Source organism: Struthio camelus, chromosome 3 (genome assembly GCF_040807025.1).
Source record: "Struthio camelus isolate bStrCam1 chromosome 3, bStrCam1.hap1, whole genome shotgun sequence".
NCBI lineage: Eukaryota > Metazoa > Chordata > Aves > Struthioniformes > Struthionidae > Struthio > Struthio camelus.
Genome location: NC_090944.1, coordinates 9205415 through 9217248, shown reverse-complemented (window position 1 = coordinate 9217248; position 11834 = coordinate 9205415). Strand labels below are relative to the sequence as shown.

The window sequence follows — 11834 nt, the reverse complement described above, 5'->3', positions numbered from 1 at the left end:
CAGCCCTTGAGGCGGGCGACGGGAGGGCGCTAAGGTCAAATCTCGCGTCGTGAAGTGAAACGCGTGGCGCGCTGGGGTCGTGGCCAGCATGGCGAGATGGGGGAGAGGAGCCAGGCTGCCCACCTGCCCCGGCGCCCAAACACGAGCGGGGGGAAGAGCAAAAACCCCAGCCCCCTGCCCAGGAAATCCCCACCGGACAGTGGGGCCGAGGCCGGGAGTGAGGCCCAGGCCCAGGGGCACCAAGCCACGGGCACCTTGGGCCCTGCTTCCCCCCTCGCCAGCGAGGTCCGGAGCTGCGGAGGGGAAGGGAGCAGGAGGCCGAGGCCTGCCAGGATCCCTTGGCCGCTCAGAGGCAGCCGAAGCGCAAATAATCCCCGCTGGCGTCTCCGGGCTCTGCTCCCAGCCGATATCCAGCAGGTGCCCGGCCAGGCCCGGCCGCGATGGAGGATCTTGGCGTAGCTGCGGCCCCCGGCGCCCTCCGAAACCTCAGCGGGGTCTCAGGCACGTCCGAAAGCTGCGCGTCGCCGCCTTTATTTTATCCAACTCAGCGGGCTTCGCCTGAGTCGGATTCGCAAAGCGCCGCCCTCGCGGGAGCCGTCCCGCCACCGGCCAGGAGTTGTCCGCATTATCCCTTGGAGCATCTCAGGCGTCTGCCGTGCGGCCCGTGCCCGCCAACAGGGCGCTGGCGGGCCTTCGCGGCGGGCGGGCAGCTTTCCGCCCGTTGCCCCTGTTAATTCGAGGCGTTTGCAGGCAGCATCGATATGCCTTTTTCCTTTCTTTTGGGTTTTTTTCCCCCCCCTCCCCGCTCTCGCTGCTGCTGGCTGGTGTGGCCTGGCTCGTTTTCTGGTTTCTTATTCTCTTCGCGTTGCAGCCGGGAAGGGCAGGGGGAAGGAAAACGCGTGCGTGCACGTGCGAGAGAGAGGGACGGAGGGAGGCTGGGAAGGATGCTTTAGCCGAAACACCTGCAGGACTTGATAGAAAAGAGCTCCCCCCTCCCCTTTTTTTTTAATAGTCCAATTTCACCAGAAAATGGGACAATTTGCTGATGCGTTAATTTTGTCGGGAGCTACTGTATTTGTTTCCACTTTAGTTCACGCGCTGCCTTGTTGGGGGCTGCGGGTTCGTCGGTAGGAGATCCTCCCGCTGGATAAAAGCGGAAGACGGAGCCGCTAGTGAGGCAGAGTTGTTATTTTTGCTTTACAGCCAGAGACGCGACCCCGTCACCCCAGACGCTGGGACGCGACGGAGGCAGGATTTGGGGGTCTGCTCCAAACCGGCAGCGCTGAAAACCATGTTCAGCTGCTGCCGAAGCTCGATGGCGTTTACCTGGCACGAGCCAATCTTGGCTTTACTGGTGAGCTCTCCCTCATGCTGCGCCTCTGTGTCCTCAGGCCTGACCAACTCATCGCTTCAGCCCTTCGGTATCAAGGGACGCTGAAGTCGAGCGGCTCGTCTCACCCGCTTGCAGGGGTAGGAGCCAGCGCCCAGATTACGACACCCACATTGGATGTCCCCATGCTCTTTGGGGGAGCTACACGTGGTCTCTGAGCACCCCTAAAATGCACCTCGCAAAGTGCCGTGCCACCCGTGCCGTGTCCCACACCGTCAAACGTTCGCGCGGTCCCGGGTGCAGATTTGGCCACCTTGCCACGGAGGCAGGGGTTCCCAGCACGGCCCGTGGCGTGAGCAGGGAGGGTTTGGCCACGCTGAGATTTTTGGGGGTGAAGAGCGGTGAGCTTAGACATGGGCACCCGCAATGCCACACCAGCTGGTCCCAGGGCAACCCTTGGCCTGTTTTATTCAATAATAAAGATACAGCCCTTATTTGGTGTATGCTGGACCCCAGGGGAGGATAGTCCTAAAAATAAGCCCTGTTTCCCAACAAATGTGGGTTTCCCTCCAGCGTTTCGGCGGGCATGTTCGCCGGGAGGCAGCTGCTGCTCGCGGCTCCCTCCCCAGGCCGGTTCCCATGTGCTCCCTGCGCCGCAGGGGCTGTTTTTGGGGCTGGCGCCCCGTGACGGGGGTCTCAGATAGGAAAGCGCCGATTTGCATGGTTTTGCAAATGGAAATGGAGCCTTTTCCATAAAAAGAGGTTAAAAAGCCAGCGGTGCCTCCTCCTGCCATAAAGCGCTAGGGAACGGGGAGGAGGGCAAGGGCGAAATGCAGACCCAGCTTTACAGCTGGGTGCTGGCCCGATGCCCCTGTTTGGTGGCCGCATGCAGGTCGGGCTGAGGTTGCACCCCGTTCCTCCGTGCCTGGCGCCTTTCCCCATGCCTTGCGTTAACCAACAAGGTGTTTGCTCCGTCCTCACTGCTTTTGAGACCCTGCTGGCCCCAAAAGCAAGATTTTATCTCAGGCGAACGTACCCTTCAGCATCACAAGCGCCCTCCATCCCCACGACAAGCTCCTGCAGGGCCATCTGCCACCCGCAATATCATTATTAATAACAGCTAGCACTCCCGGCACCGCTCGATATTTTTTAGAGCACAAAATGAAAGCGTGGGCCTTCATTTCTAATATCTTCTCTCCTCTTTAAAGACGAGGCAACGGCCGGATGTCGGAGGACGAGGTGGTCACGGGAACGCAATGCCCCGAGCGGGAGGATGTCCCAGCGGCTCCAAAGCTGTAAGAAAAGTGGAATATTGGAGTTGCGGCTTCTGCAAACTGCCTTTTCTTTATATAGAGAGCCAGAAAGAGAAGGGAAAGCTCACCCAAACAACCCCTGAAATCCCGTCTCCCAGTTCGGGCTGCTGTTTTCCGTCTTTCCGAGACAGCGGAGGAAAGGGGAGATGGTTTCTCGCAGTCTTCTCGGGCCAGTGCGGGCCCAGCTGCGGCACCGCGGCTAAATGCAGCCATCCAGCTTGGAGGAAGAGGCAGATAAGTTGGAGAGCGTTCAGGAGAGCGAGGGGGATGAGAAGAGATTTGTTAAAAAGTGATTAGTGAGGACCAATTGTGAGAACTGAGATAGTTTAGAAAAGACCAAAGGGGACCGTGGCGGCGACTGGTAACTCCGCAAGAGGGTGTTGTAAAGATAACGTTATCCAGCTGCCCATGGGAGAGAGGACAAGAGGCAGCTCCCTTTGTCTGCAGCCAGGGTGAGATATTAGGAAAACCCTCTATTAACCGTGCGGTTCAACACCTGAATCGGCTGCTGCGGGAAGGCATGAAATTCCCCCATAGGAGATCTTTAAAGCCACCTTAGAGAAAGACGCTGGTCTGTAGTTACCAACAAACACTTGCAAGCCACGGGCCAAAGTGTGTTGACCGCGGATCAGCCGGAAGTGGCGGGCAGCGGCTTGCTTTGCAAAAACCCGGGCTGCAGGACTTGTTTGCTAGAAAGGGTATTGATTCATGGCCCGGGCCTAAGCCAGTGCTTGCTGATTTCCTCTGGAAGGGCTGAATTGCAAGCCCCGACCTGCAGCAGCAAGGTGTTACACCAACTGCCGGAAAGAAATAAGGACCCCTAGAGAGAGAGAAACCCAGAAAAAACAGGGCATCTGCTGGCGAGACAAGATCAGGCTTGTCGCTTGCTCTAATTCCCACTGACACGCACTGCGCTGCCTGGCTGGGGCTTTGCGCGGCGCCGGGAGCAGGCGCGTGCCGGGGCTGGGTGCGTGACGCAGGCTGCGGCACGGGGGCAATCGGCGTGTTTTGGGTGTTGCGCGTCCCAAAGCGCTCCAAAGGCTGCTCCTTTGGAGAGCGTTGCACGGGCTCCGTCCCCGCAGCAGGCACCGGACGCTGCGATTCTTTAATTTTAGCAAGTGCCGTCTCCGGGCAAGGTCTGGCCGCGCCCCTGCTATTATAGCACAGTCGCTGCTTCGGAGAGTTTCCAATCTCCTCCGGGCCCGGAGGAGTGTTGTCACCCCTATGTGAGCACGGTCAGACCACACCAGAGCCGCTCAGCCCCAAATCCTGGCTCCAAACGGAGCCGACAGCAGGAGCTAGCGCAAGGAGAGATGAACCCGGTGAGGATGCAGCTGCATCCCCCTCTGCTCTCCCGGCCATTTCCAGCAGAAGGTGGTGGTGGGGGGGTGGTTTAATTGCCATTGCTGGATTTTTTTTTTTCCCATTATTATTTCCAGGCTTTTTGCATCATCTTGTAGCCTCCACTGTGTCCTGCAGCAAGGAGCTCCCAGCTCAACTCCTCGTGGTGTGAAGGAGCATCTCCTCCTGTCCGCTTCCGGCCTGCCATCTGCTCGTTGCTTTTGATGCCCCCTGCTTCTTGCCTTTCCAAAAGCCATTCCCTTTTTAATCTCTCCAGCCATCCAGGATTTGATAGACCTCCATCACGGCCGCTCTGAGCTGCTTATTTCCCAGTCCTCGTACGGAAACGACCCCGTGCACTGACGGCCTTTCTGCCCCTCGGCCTGGATCACCAAGAGCAGGACAGGGGTTGGAGACCACGTCCTCACGACTCCGAGTGCTCTCCAACCCGGGACCCACGACCAGCTGAGCAGTTCCTACCGTCTTGTTCAGTTTAAGGTAACGTGAAACCTCCTTTTACTCCGAGTCCCACCATTTATTTCCTTCTCTCTCTTCAATCAATGCCACAGCCTGCTAGTTTGTGGCTGTCTCATCCCAACGGGGCGGTCACTATTTTTACGTTCAGGTTAAAAAAATAAATAATTGGAGCATGAAGATGACCGTTGACGTGGAATGAGTCAGTCCGTGCTCGTCCTTCCTCACCCTCATGATAGCCAACACCGGCCACTATAACCTGTTGGGTCAGAGCGAACGCTCGGGCTTCGGTCCTGCAAATACGTAGGGCCATGGGTCAGGGTATTTAGGGAAAATAATTTTGGATTCGTCCTGGAGGTCACCGGCTTTGAAGTACGATTTGTAGTCCTGATTGATGGCAACGGCACCGGGATCCTTCCACGGGCGAGTTTGAATGGGAATGTTTTAACGGAGCAGTCTAAATAAATAAAAATAGCATAAATCAAAGCCCCTGCAAAGAGAATTGTTAAACATTCGGCCCATTAAGACAGTTTGGACTCTATTAAAAAGCACTGCACATTCCTGCGGTGACTCAGAGGCTTTACGTGCAAAGAAGACAGTGATGTAGCAGTTTTCCTTTTGGAAAGCACTATAGGCTTCCATTTTTGGGGGAGCTTTTTTGGTGCAACGTGCTTTAGCAGGTCGCCAGCCCCAGCCCGTCGACGGTAGGGCGCTGAGCCCCGGCGGCACCCGCGTGGGTGCCGGCTGGCAGCGAGAGCAGGGCGAGCGGAGGGTGCGAGCACGCGGGACGGCGTGGGCTGCCGAGTAGGAGGCAAGATTTCGTGGCTGCCGAGTAACGAAATCCCTTCGTGTTTTTTTCCTCCCACCCCCCTTTTTTCTTTTATTATTATCGATCTGTAAACCGGTTTCATTAAACTTCAAGAGCTTTCTCCCCGATGCGAGCACCGGCGGGAGTTAAAGCAGGCGTTTCGGGATTGCACGGGCGTTCACAGCCCCGGCGGTGCCGTGGCCGGGCAAAACCTTCCCAGACCCGAAGCAGCGCCGGGCCGGGCCGACCCCAGCGGTGCTGGTGTTTGGGTGCAAACGCGCCGGCTGAGGACTCAGAGCTGTTCTCCGCTGCCAGATAGGCTTTTCTGCACCTCGAAATCCTAATCCTGCCCCCGTGTCCCACACGTTGCCCCGGGGAAAGGCTCGTGGTGAGGCCAGGGGTGCTCCACACGGCGGCAAATGGGGGCGAACGCGGCCGGCAGCTGGGTTTTTCTCAAAGGATCCGGGCTTGCAAATTGAAAGGTGGATGAAGCAGCAAGGAGCGTCGCACCTGGGGAGATGGGAGCTTAATGGAGCTTAACGGAAGCTGCCGGGAGGCTTGGCAGAAGCCAAAACGGGGCTGCTTCTCCTCATTTTTGCTTGCTGGAGGCAAGAGCCGTGGCCGGGAGCCTCCAAACGGAGACACCTCCGACCTCCTGGGGCATCCCGCGGGCCGTGCTGCTGCGAGCGCCCGCGAACCGCTCCGTTTGCCCTGATTTCAGCCCAATCACCCTCTAGCCCAGTCCCAGCCGCTCTCACGACGAGGGCCATCGCGGGTGCTGCCGGACGCCGGCGGTTTGAGCCCCGGCCGCGGGGAAGAGCTGGCCAGCCCCGGCGGGCATCAGTGGGCTGATGTCGCGATGGGCCCGGCTGTTTTGCGGTGTGCACCCAAGAGCTTTTCCATCTCTTGCGCCTGCCCTGGCTCTTTCCGCTGTCTCTGCGAGGACAGGAATTGGAAGGGAAAGCTTTATTTCTGGCCTTTCTTTGAGAGCCTGATTGGTATCGACTAGCCGGGGCGTCCTACTCAATCTCAGCCTCGCCACGCGGCGTCTACAGCTGATCGCAATCTCGTGCAAAAGCTGATTGCTAATTATCATCCCCTCTCGGGGAACGCCGGCGAAAGCGGCTCCGGAGCTGCCCGCCTTGCCAGAGCCGGCAAATGTCATCCGTCAAAGGCTCGGGAGACGGGGCTGAAGGCAACAGATTTTTTTCCCCAGGGAAGAGCGGGCCGGCGGGACGCTGAGATGGAGCCGGCAGGGGGGGAAGCTGGCACCAGCTCGCTGCCGCCAAGCCCCGGCACGGCTGTTCCCAGCCCTCTCGGCGTCCGGTTTAGCGGCGCCTCGACGGCACTGGGAGCCTCGGGTGGGTGGTCCGGATGCCCGCTGAGCTCACGCTGGACCAAGGACCTGCAAACTCGTGTCGCTGGTGGTTGCGTCCCCCCCTGTGGCGCCCACCCCAGCTTCCGGCCTGCCGGCCGGAGCGCCTCGTGCAGCCGTTCCTTCATCTGGCGCCGAGCTGCTGTTTTGGCCCTCGAGGCCGTGCACACATATACACACGCGTGTGCGCACGTAGGGTGCATGCGCGCCCACCCCGCAGGCGTCGCTGCTCTCCCACCCTTTCCTCTCCGTCACCCTCCAAGCCCGGCAGCCCGCGCAACCGTCTTTCCCTGCCGAAGCAAGACTTTCCCGTCCCTTTCCCTTCGTGCCTTGAAACTTTTTCCGTTGGTTTTGCCTAAACTCCAGAGCTTTCGCCTCTTGCGCAGCCACCCGGCGCAGGCGAGCGAGGAAGAGGGGCAGGAGGAGGTAAGCGCGGGGCTTTGCTGCCCGCCTCTGCACCGGCGCGTCTCGGCGCAGGGTCGCTCTGCCCCGCCGCCAGGCTTACGGATGTGCTCGGCTGCGCTCGCGGCTCTCAGACGCGTCGGGAGAGCGCGCTGAATCCCTGCCGGTGACGAGCCGCACGCTGCAGCATAATTGGTGTCAGATCAATCTCCTGCCGCCACCTCCGCCATGCGGCGTTTCTAAGACGCTAGACCGAGATGCGACATTTCAGCCTAAAGAGTATCCGAGCCAGCACGGAGCTGTGAGGATTCCCATGGGAACTGCTCCACAGCCTTTTTTTAGCACCTTTGTTGGTGCCCGGGGTGAGGGTAATGCATGGACTGAGCCCCGTTTATAATCATGCGTAATGCAGGTGGGGTGGGACCGTTGGAGGTCTCTGGGCCAACCCCTGCTCAAAGCAAGGCCAACCTCAAAGCAGGTCAGGCTTTAGGCTCTGGTCTGGTGGAGCTCCCAGTGTCTCCAAGGACTGAGATTCATCTCTCCTCTCTGGGCCCCGTTCCAGCAGCTGACTACCATCACGATGGAGAGTTTTTCCCTTTATCTGACTGGAATCTCCCTGGTTGCCACTTGCGGCCGTTGCCCCTCGTCCTGTCTCTCAGAAGAGCCTGGGTCTGTCTTCTCTATTATACCACTTTAGATATTTGGAGACAGCAATAACTCCCTTTGCCATCTCTTCTCCAGCCAGCAAACCCAGCCCCCTCAGCATCTCCTCATATGGCCTGTGCTCCAGCCTCCAACCATCTCCGTGGCCTCCACTGGTCTCACCCTGGTTGGTTGGTCTTCTTGAACAGGGGAGCTGAAAATTGGACACAATACTTCAGATGTGGTTTCATGAATGCTGAATACAGAGGAGTAATCACTTCCCTCAACCTGCTGGATATGCTCTTCTTGTTCAGCCCCATATGTGGTTGGCTTCCGTCGCTGCAAGGGCACGCTGCTAGTTTGTTCTCCACCATGACCAGGACCTTTTCTGCAAAGCTGCTCCCCAACAGCCCCTGGCCTCTGCTGTTGCATGGGGTTATTCTTCCCAGATGCCAGTCTTTGCATTTGCCTGTGCTCAACTTCCTGAGGTTCCTGTCAGCCTGTTTCTCCAGCCTGTCGAGGTCCCTCTGAATAGCAGTGCTGCCCTCCAGGCATATTGAACTCCTCCCAGTTTGATACCCTCCTCAGCTGAATGCTGCTTCATCACCCAAGCTGGCAATGAAGACATTAAACAGTATCAGTCCCAACATTGATCCCTAAAGGCCACTTGTGAAGGCCACCAGTAGGACTTCAACCCACTGATCCCAACCCTTTGAGGCTGGTATTTCAGCCTGTTTTCCATCCGTCTTGTAGTCCACCCACCTGGCATGTGCTTGGGCTTCTTAAGTCCTTCCTGAAATTCAGCTATTCATGTCTTTCAGGCACCAGCCAGGCCAACTTCACATCGACATGCTTAATCAGTAAGAGGTAATTTGTGAAAGGATGTGTGATCTTCAGCAAAGGCGTATTGCTCCCTGCTCCAGTGCTAATAAGTAGCTGCAGAACAGTTTGAGCGACAGCTAAATGAGTGCAATTGTGTTTTCAATAAAACTGCAATTTGTAACAAGATGACACAAATACTTTGTGGCCTCATAAAGTGCCCACCGCTAACTTCTACCGAGAGCTCTAACTCCTCCTGAACAGCAGTACTCCTGTCTTGTTGGCAATATCTTGAGCTAATTTTATTTCCTGAGAAGCATATTAAAAGTGTTATAATGCAATCAGATACACATGGGTGCCTGGGATCGATGTCAGGATTATGACTGTAGAGTATTGCTATGCTGAAGGTTGCTATGACATGAAGGTGGTGCTGTTCAGAGAAAATTACAGGCCATTTGCAAACCAGCATGAGGGCCATATTCTGCCTTGAGGTTTCATAACAAGGTGGGTACATGTGTACATGATACATGGGATGGTGACAACTAACGGCTGTGTGCCCCAGGGCAGAATAGAGCTCAGGAGGGAAGATCAGCGGGGGCTTTTGGGGTATGTGCTGGCACAGGAGAACCAGGAGGAAGGTCTGTGATCCTGACATTAAGAGTTTTGGAGGCAGAAATCTCTCCGGAATGGCAAATTCAGAGACCTCTGAAGAATAGATGTTACCGACCTTTATTTTTCTTATAGGGTTCATGTGACAAAGTTCCCCAAACCAACACCGGAGGAAAGACACGGTGCTCCAGGTGCCAGGTTCAGCCACAAGCAAAGTGGTGCAGATGGAGGGTTTCTGATCTGGTGATTATTCTCACAAAGTCCTCTGAAAAACCACGGGCTGAGGATGCTCTCCATCGTCTTTCTGTGAGCGAGAGACACTCCTCAGCTATTGTTGCTCTCCAAAAGCTACTCCATCCTCTCCAGCCCTCCGATATCAGCTCTTGGACCAAGCTGTGGAGATAGCCATGTCCTGCTATTCCTGGAGGGATTGTTATGGGCAGTGGGGTTTGAAGGACATGCCTAACTCCTTCCCTTTTTCAGATTTCCTGGACCCTGCCACAAAGTTACAAATAGACAAACTAACCCCGCACGTTATTATTTTTAATAAAGGTCCTCCTTGCCCATTTCAGGATCCCCATCACCTTCCACCTTCCTTTGGGTAGAGTCAGAAAAATCACAGAGAAACACAGGTGGGTTGGGACCTCTGGGGGTTTCTAGCCCAACCCCTGCTCAGAAAAGGGCAAACCTCAAACCGGGTGAGGCTCCTCAGGGCCTGTCCAATTGGGTTTTCAGTATCTCCAGGGATGGAAACTTCACCACCTCTGGTACCTGTCCTCCTAAGGAAAAATTTTTTCTTTATATCCGGTCAGAATTTCTCTTCTGGCAACTTGTGCCTGTCACCTCTCATCCTTTCACTTGCTGTCGCAGATTAAAGCCAGGCTCTATCTTCCCGATAATCCCTTTTTGGGTATTTGAAGGCCCCCCTTCACCATCTTTCCTAGCTGAGCCAACCCAGCTCCCTTGGCCTCTCCTCGTATGCCCCATACTCCAGCCCCAACCACCTCAGAGGTCCTCGATGGGCTCGTCCACGCACCTGGGCTCTTTGGGCTGGTCCTCAGCCCCCCGCAACAGAGGGGTCCACGCGTGGGTGCAGCGCACCCATCCCATGAAGCACTAGTGCAGCTCCTGGGCTCCTCCGCACCCTCCGTCTGCAGAGAATAATTGCATCTGGGATCGTTCAGGATGGACCACCCTGTAAATCCCAAATTCGGGCTGACGCAGCAGGGCATGTGGGCGATGTTATCACTCCCATGATGCCAGAAACCCAGACGAGGAATTACAGCTGCTTTGCTGAAGCCCTACATGAAGAGCAGCTTCTGCCCCAGAGGCTGGTTTCTGCTCTGGCCCCCGGCCCTGTCACAGCCTCCTTCTGCCTTGCTGGCACCGGCTCTGGTGCCTGTCAGACCCCCTTCCTGAGCTTGTTCAGCTCACTAAAGTGGTGGAAAACCAACCTGACAAAAAAGTGGCTATTTTTCCACCCAGCAAATTGGATCAGCCCAGCCAGGAGGGCTGGCGGGCATTAAACCCAGCTCAGGGAAGACAGTAGATGCCTGGGAGCAGGAGGATGGAGAGGCAGGAGCAAGACTGGCCTGGTTGGCAGCAACGGGCCCAGAGATGCCATGTCGCATCCCATCCTCAGACTCTTCCCCATGGTCCATCTCTTTCCCAGACCCCAGCAGGTCACTGCTTCCTTCCCACAAAACCTAGATGCTCTGTGTCCACCCATGGACCCTGATATCCTCGATGCCTGGTAGGAGTTTGCTGTGCCTGCAATTACTACAGATTGCAGCCTCAATGCAAGCCACTGAGCTGAGATCTCTACCACCTTGTCCTCTCTCAGCTGGAGCCCCCAGCTCCTGAGTTTTGCACAACCCTCAACAGCAAAGCGGAGCTGGCATTTTTGCAACACATCGGCCCCCGGCATGCCGCTTGCCCCCACCAGCACCCTGAGGCGTCTATAGCGATCTGACCCGCAGTGTTTGGGTTTTAATTGCCTCCCAAACGCCGCTGCTCAGCACATCTGCTTCCCTCGGTGAGCCGGCAGGTTTCCAGGCAACCCGAGGCATCCTCAGCAGGGCTTCGATCACTCCTCGGGAGCAAGGACGGCCGCCACTGAGGGCGAGCTGAGGCGATGCTCTGGCTCCGTCGCTGTGCATGGACTGCAGGCAGACACCTCAGTTAAGGTTTATTGATATCAGAGCGAGAAAGGAAAGACACAGTCATCTCCAAATGGGTTCAAGCCGGGCCCGGCAAGTCCTTGCCTGCCTCCCGGCAGGGTTCATCCATCCACTGCGCTCGGCATGCCACAGGCCAAGAAAGGACAAACTGTGCTTTGCGCTGGCCCTAACTTTCTGCCCACCAGAGCACAGAGGGACCGAGACATTGCCATGCTCGTCTCCCCACCACCACTCTGGTGGAGAGCAGCCCCTCACAGCTACTGATTATCCACTTTTGCTCCGGCAACATTGTGCTGCAGGGCTGAGATCCCCCTGCTGAAGGCGAGGAAGAGCTGGTAACGCAGGCAAGCTTTGCAAGTTGCCTGGCTGCAAGCAGCACCGTCACCCTAGCGCGACCAGAAAATATCCCATCCTGGGGGGGTTTTGGTGGGGAACATCATTTATTGCAGCATCAAAACTTGTTTGAAAGTCTGGGAGAGGTGCTCTCTCTCTGCATCACCCATGAATGCACCCGATGGCACTCCCAGGATGGCTGCTTCTG

At 56.7% G+C, this 11834-nt stretch overlaps 1 long non-coding RNA gene across 2 annotated transcripts; it reads left to right on the top strand.

The window, feature by feature from the left end:
* Positions 1-52: 52 nt before the first annotated feature.
* On the top strand, positions 53-4917 carry LOC138066660 (uncharacterized). Of its 2 annotated transcripts, XR_011139946.1 has the most exons (5): positions 57-501; positions 1204-1354; positions 2539-2625; positions 4262-4482; positions 4610-4917. It is a non-coding gene; the product is annotated as an uncharacterized lncRNA (long non-coding RNA). The 2 variants fall into 2 exon arrangements; XR_011139945.1 differs by having other exon boundaries at positions 53-1354.
* The last annotated feature ends 6917 nt before the right edge of the window (positions 4918-11834 follow it).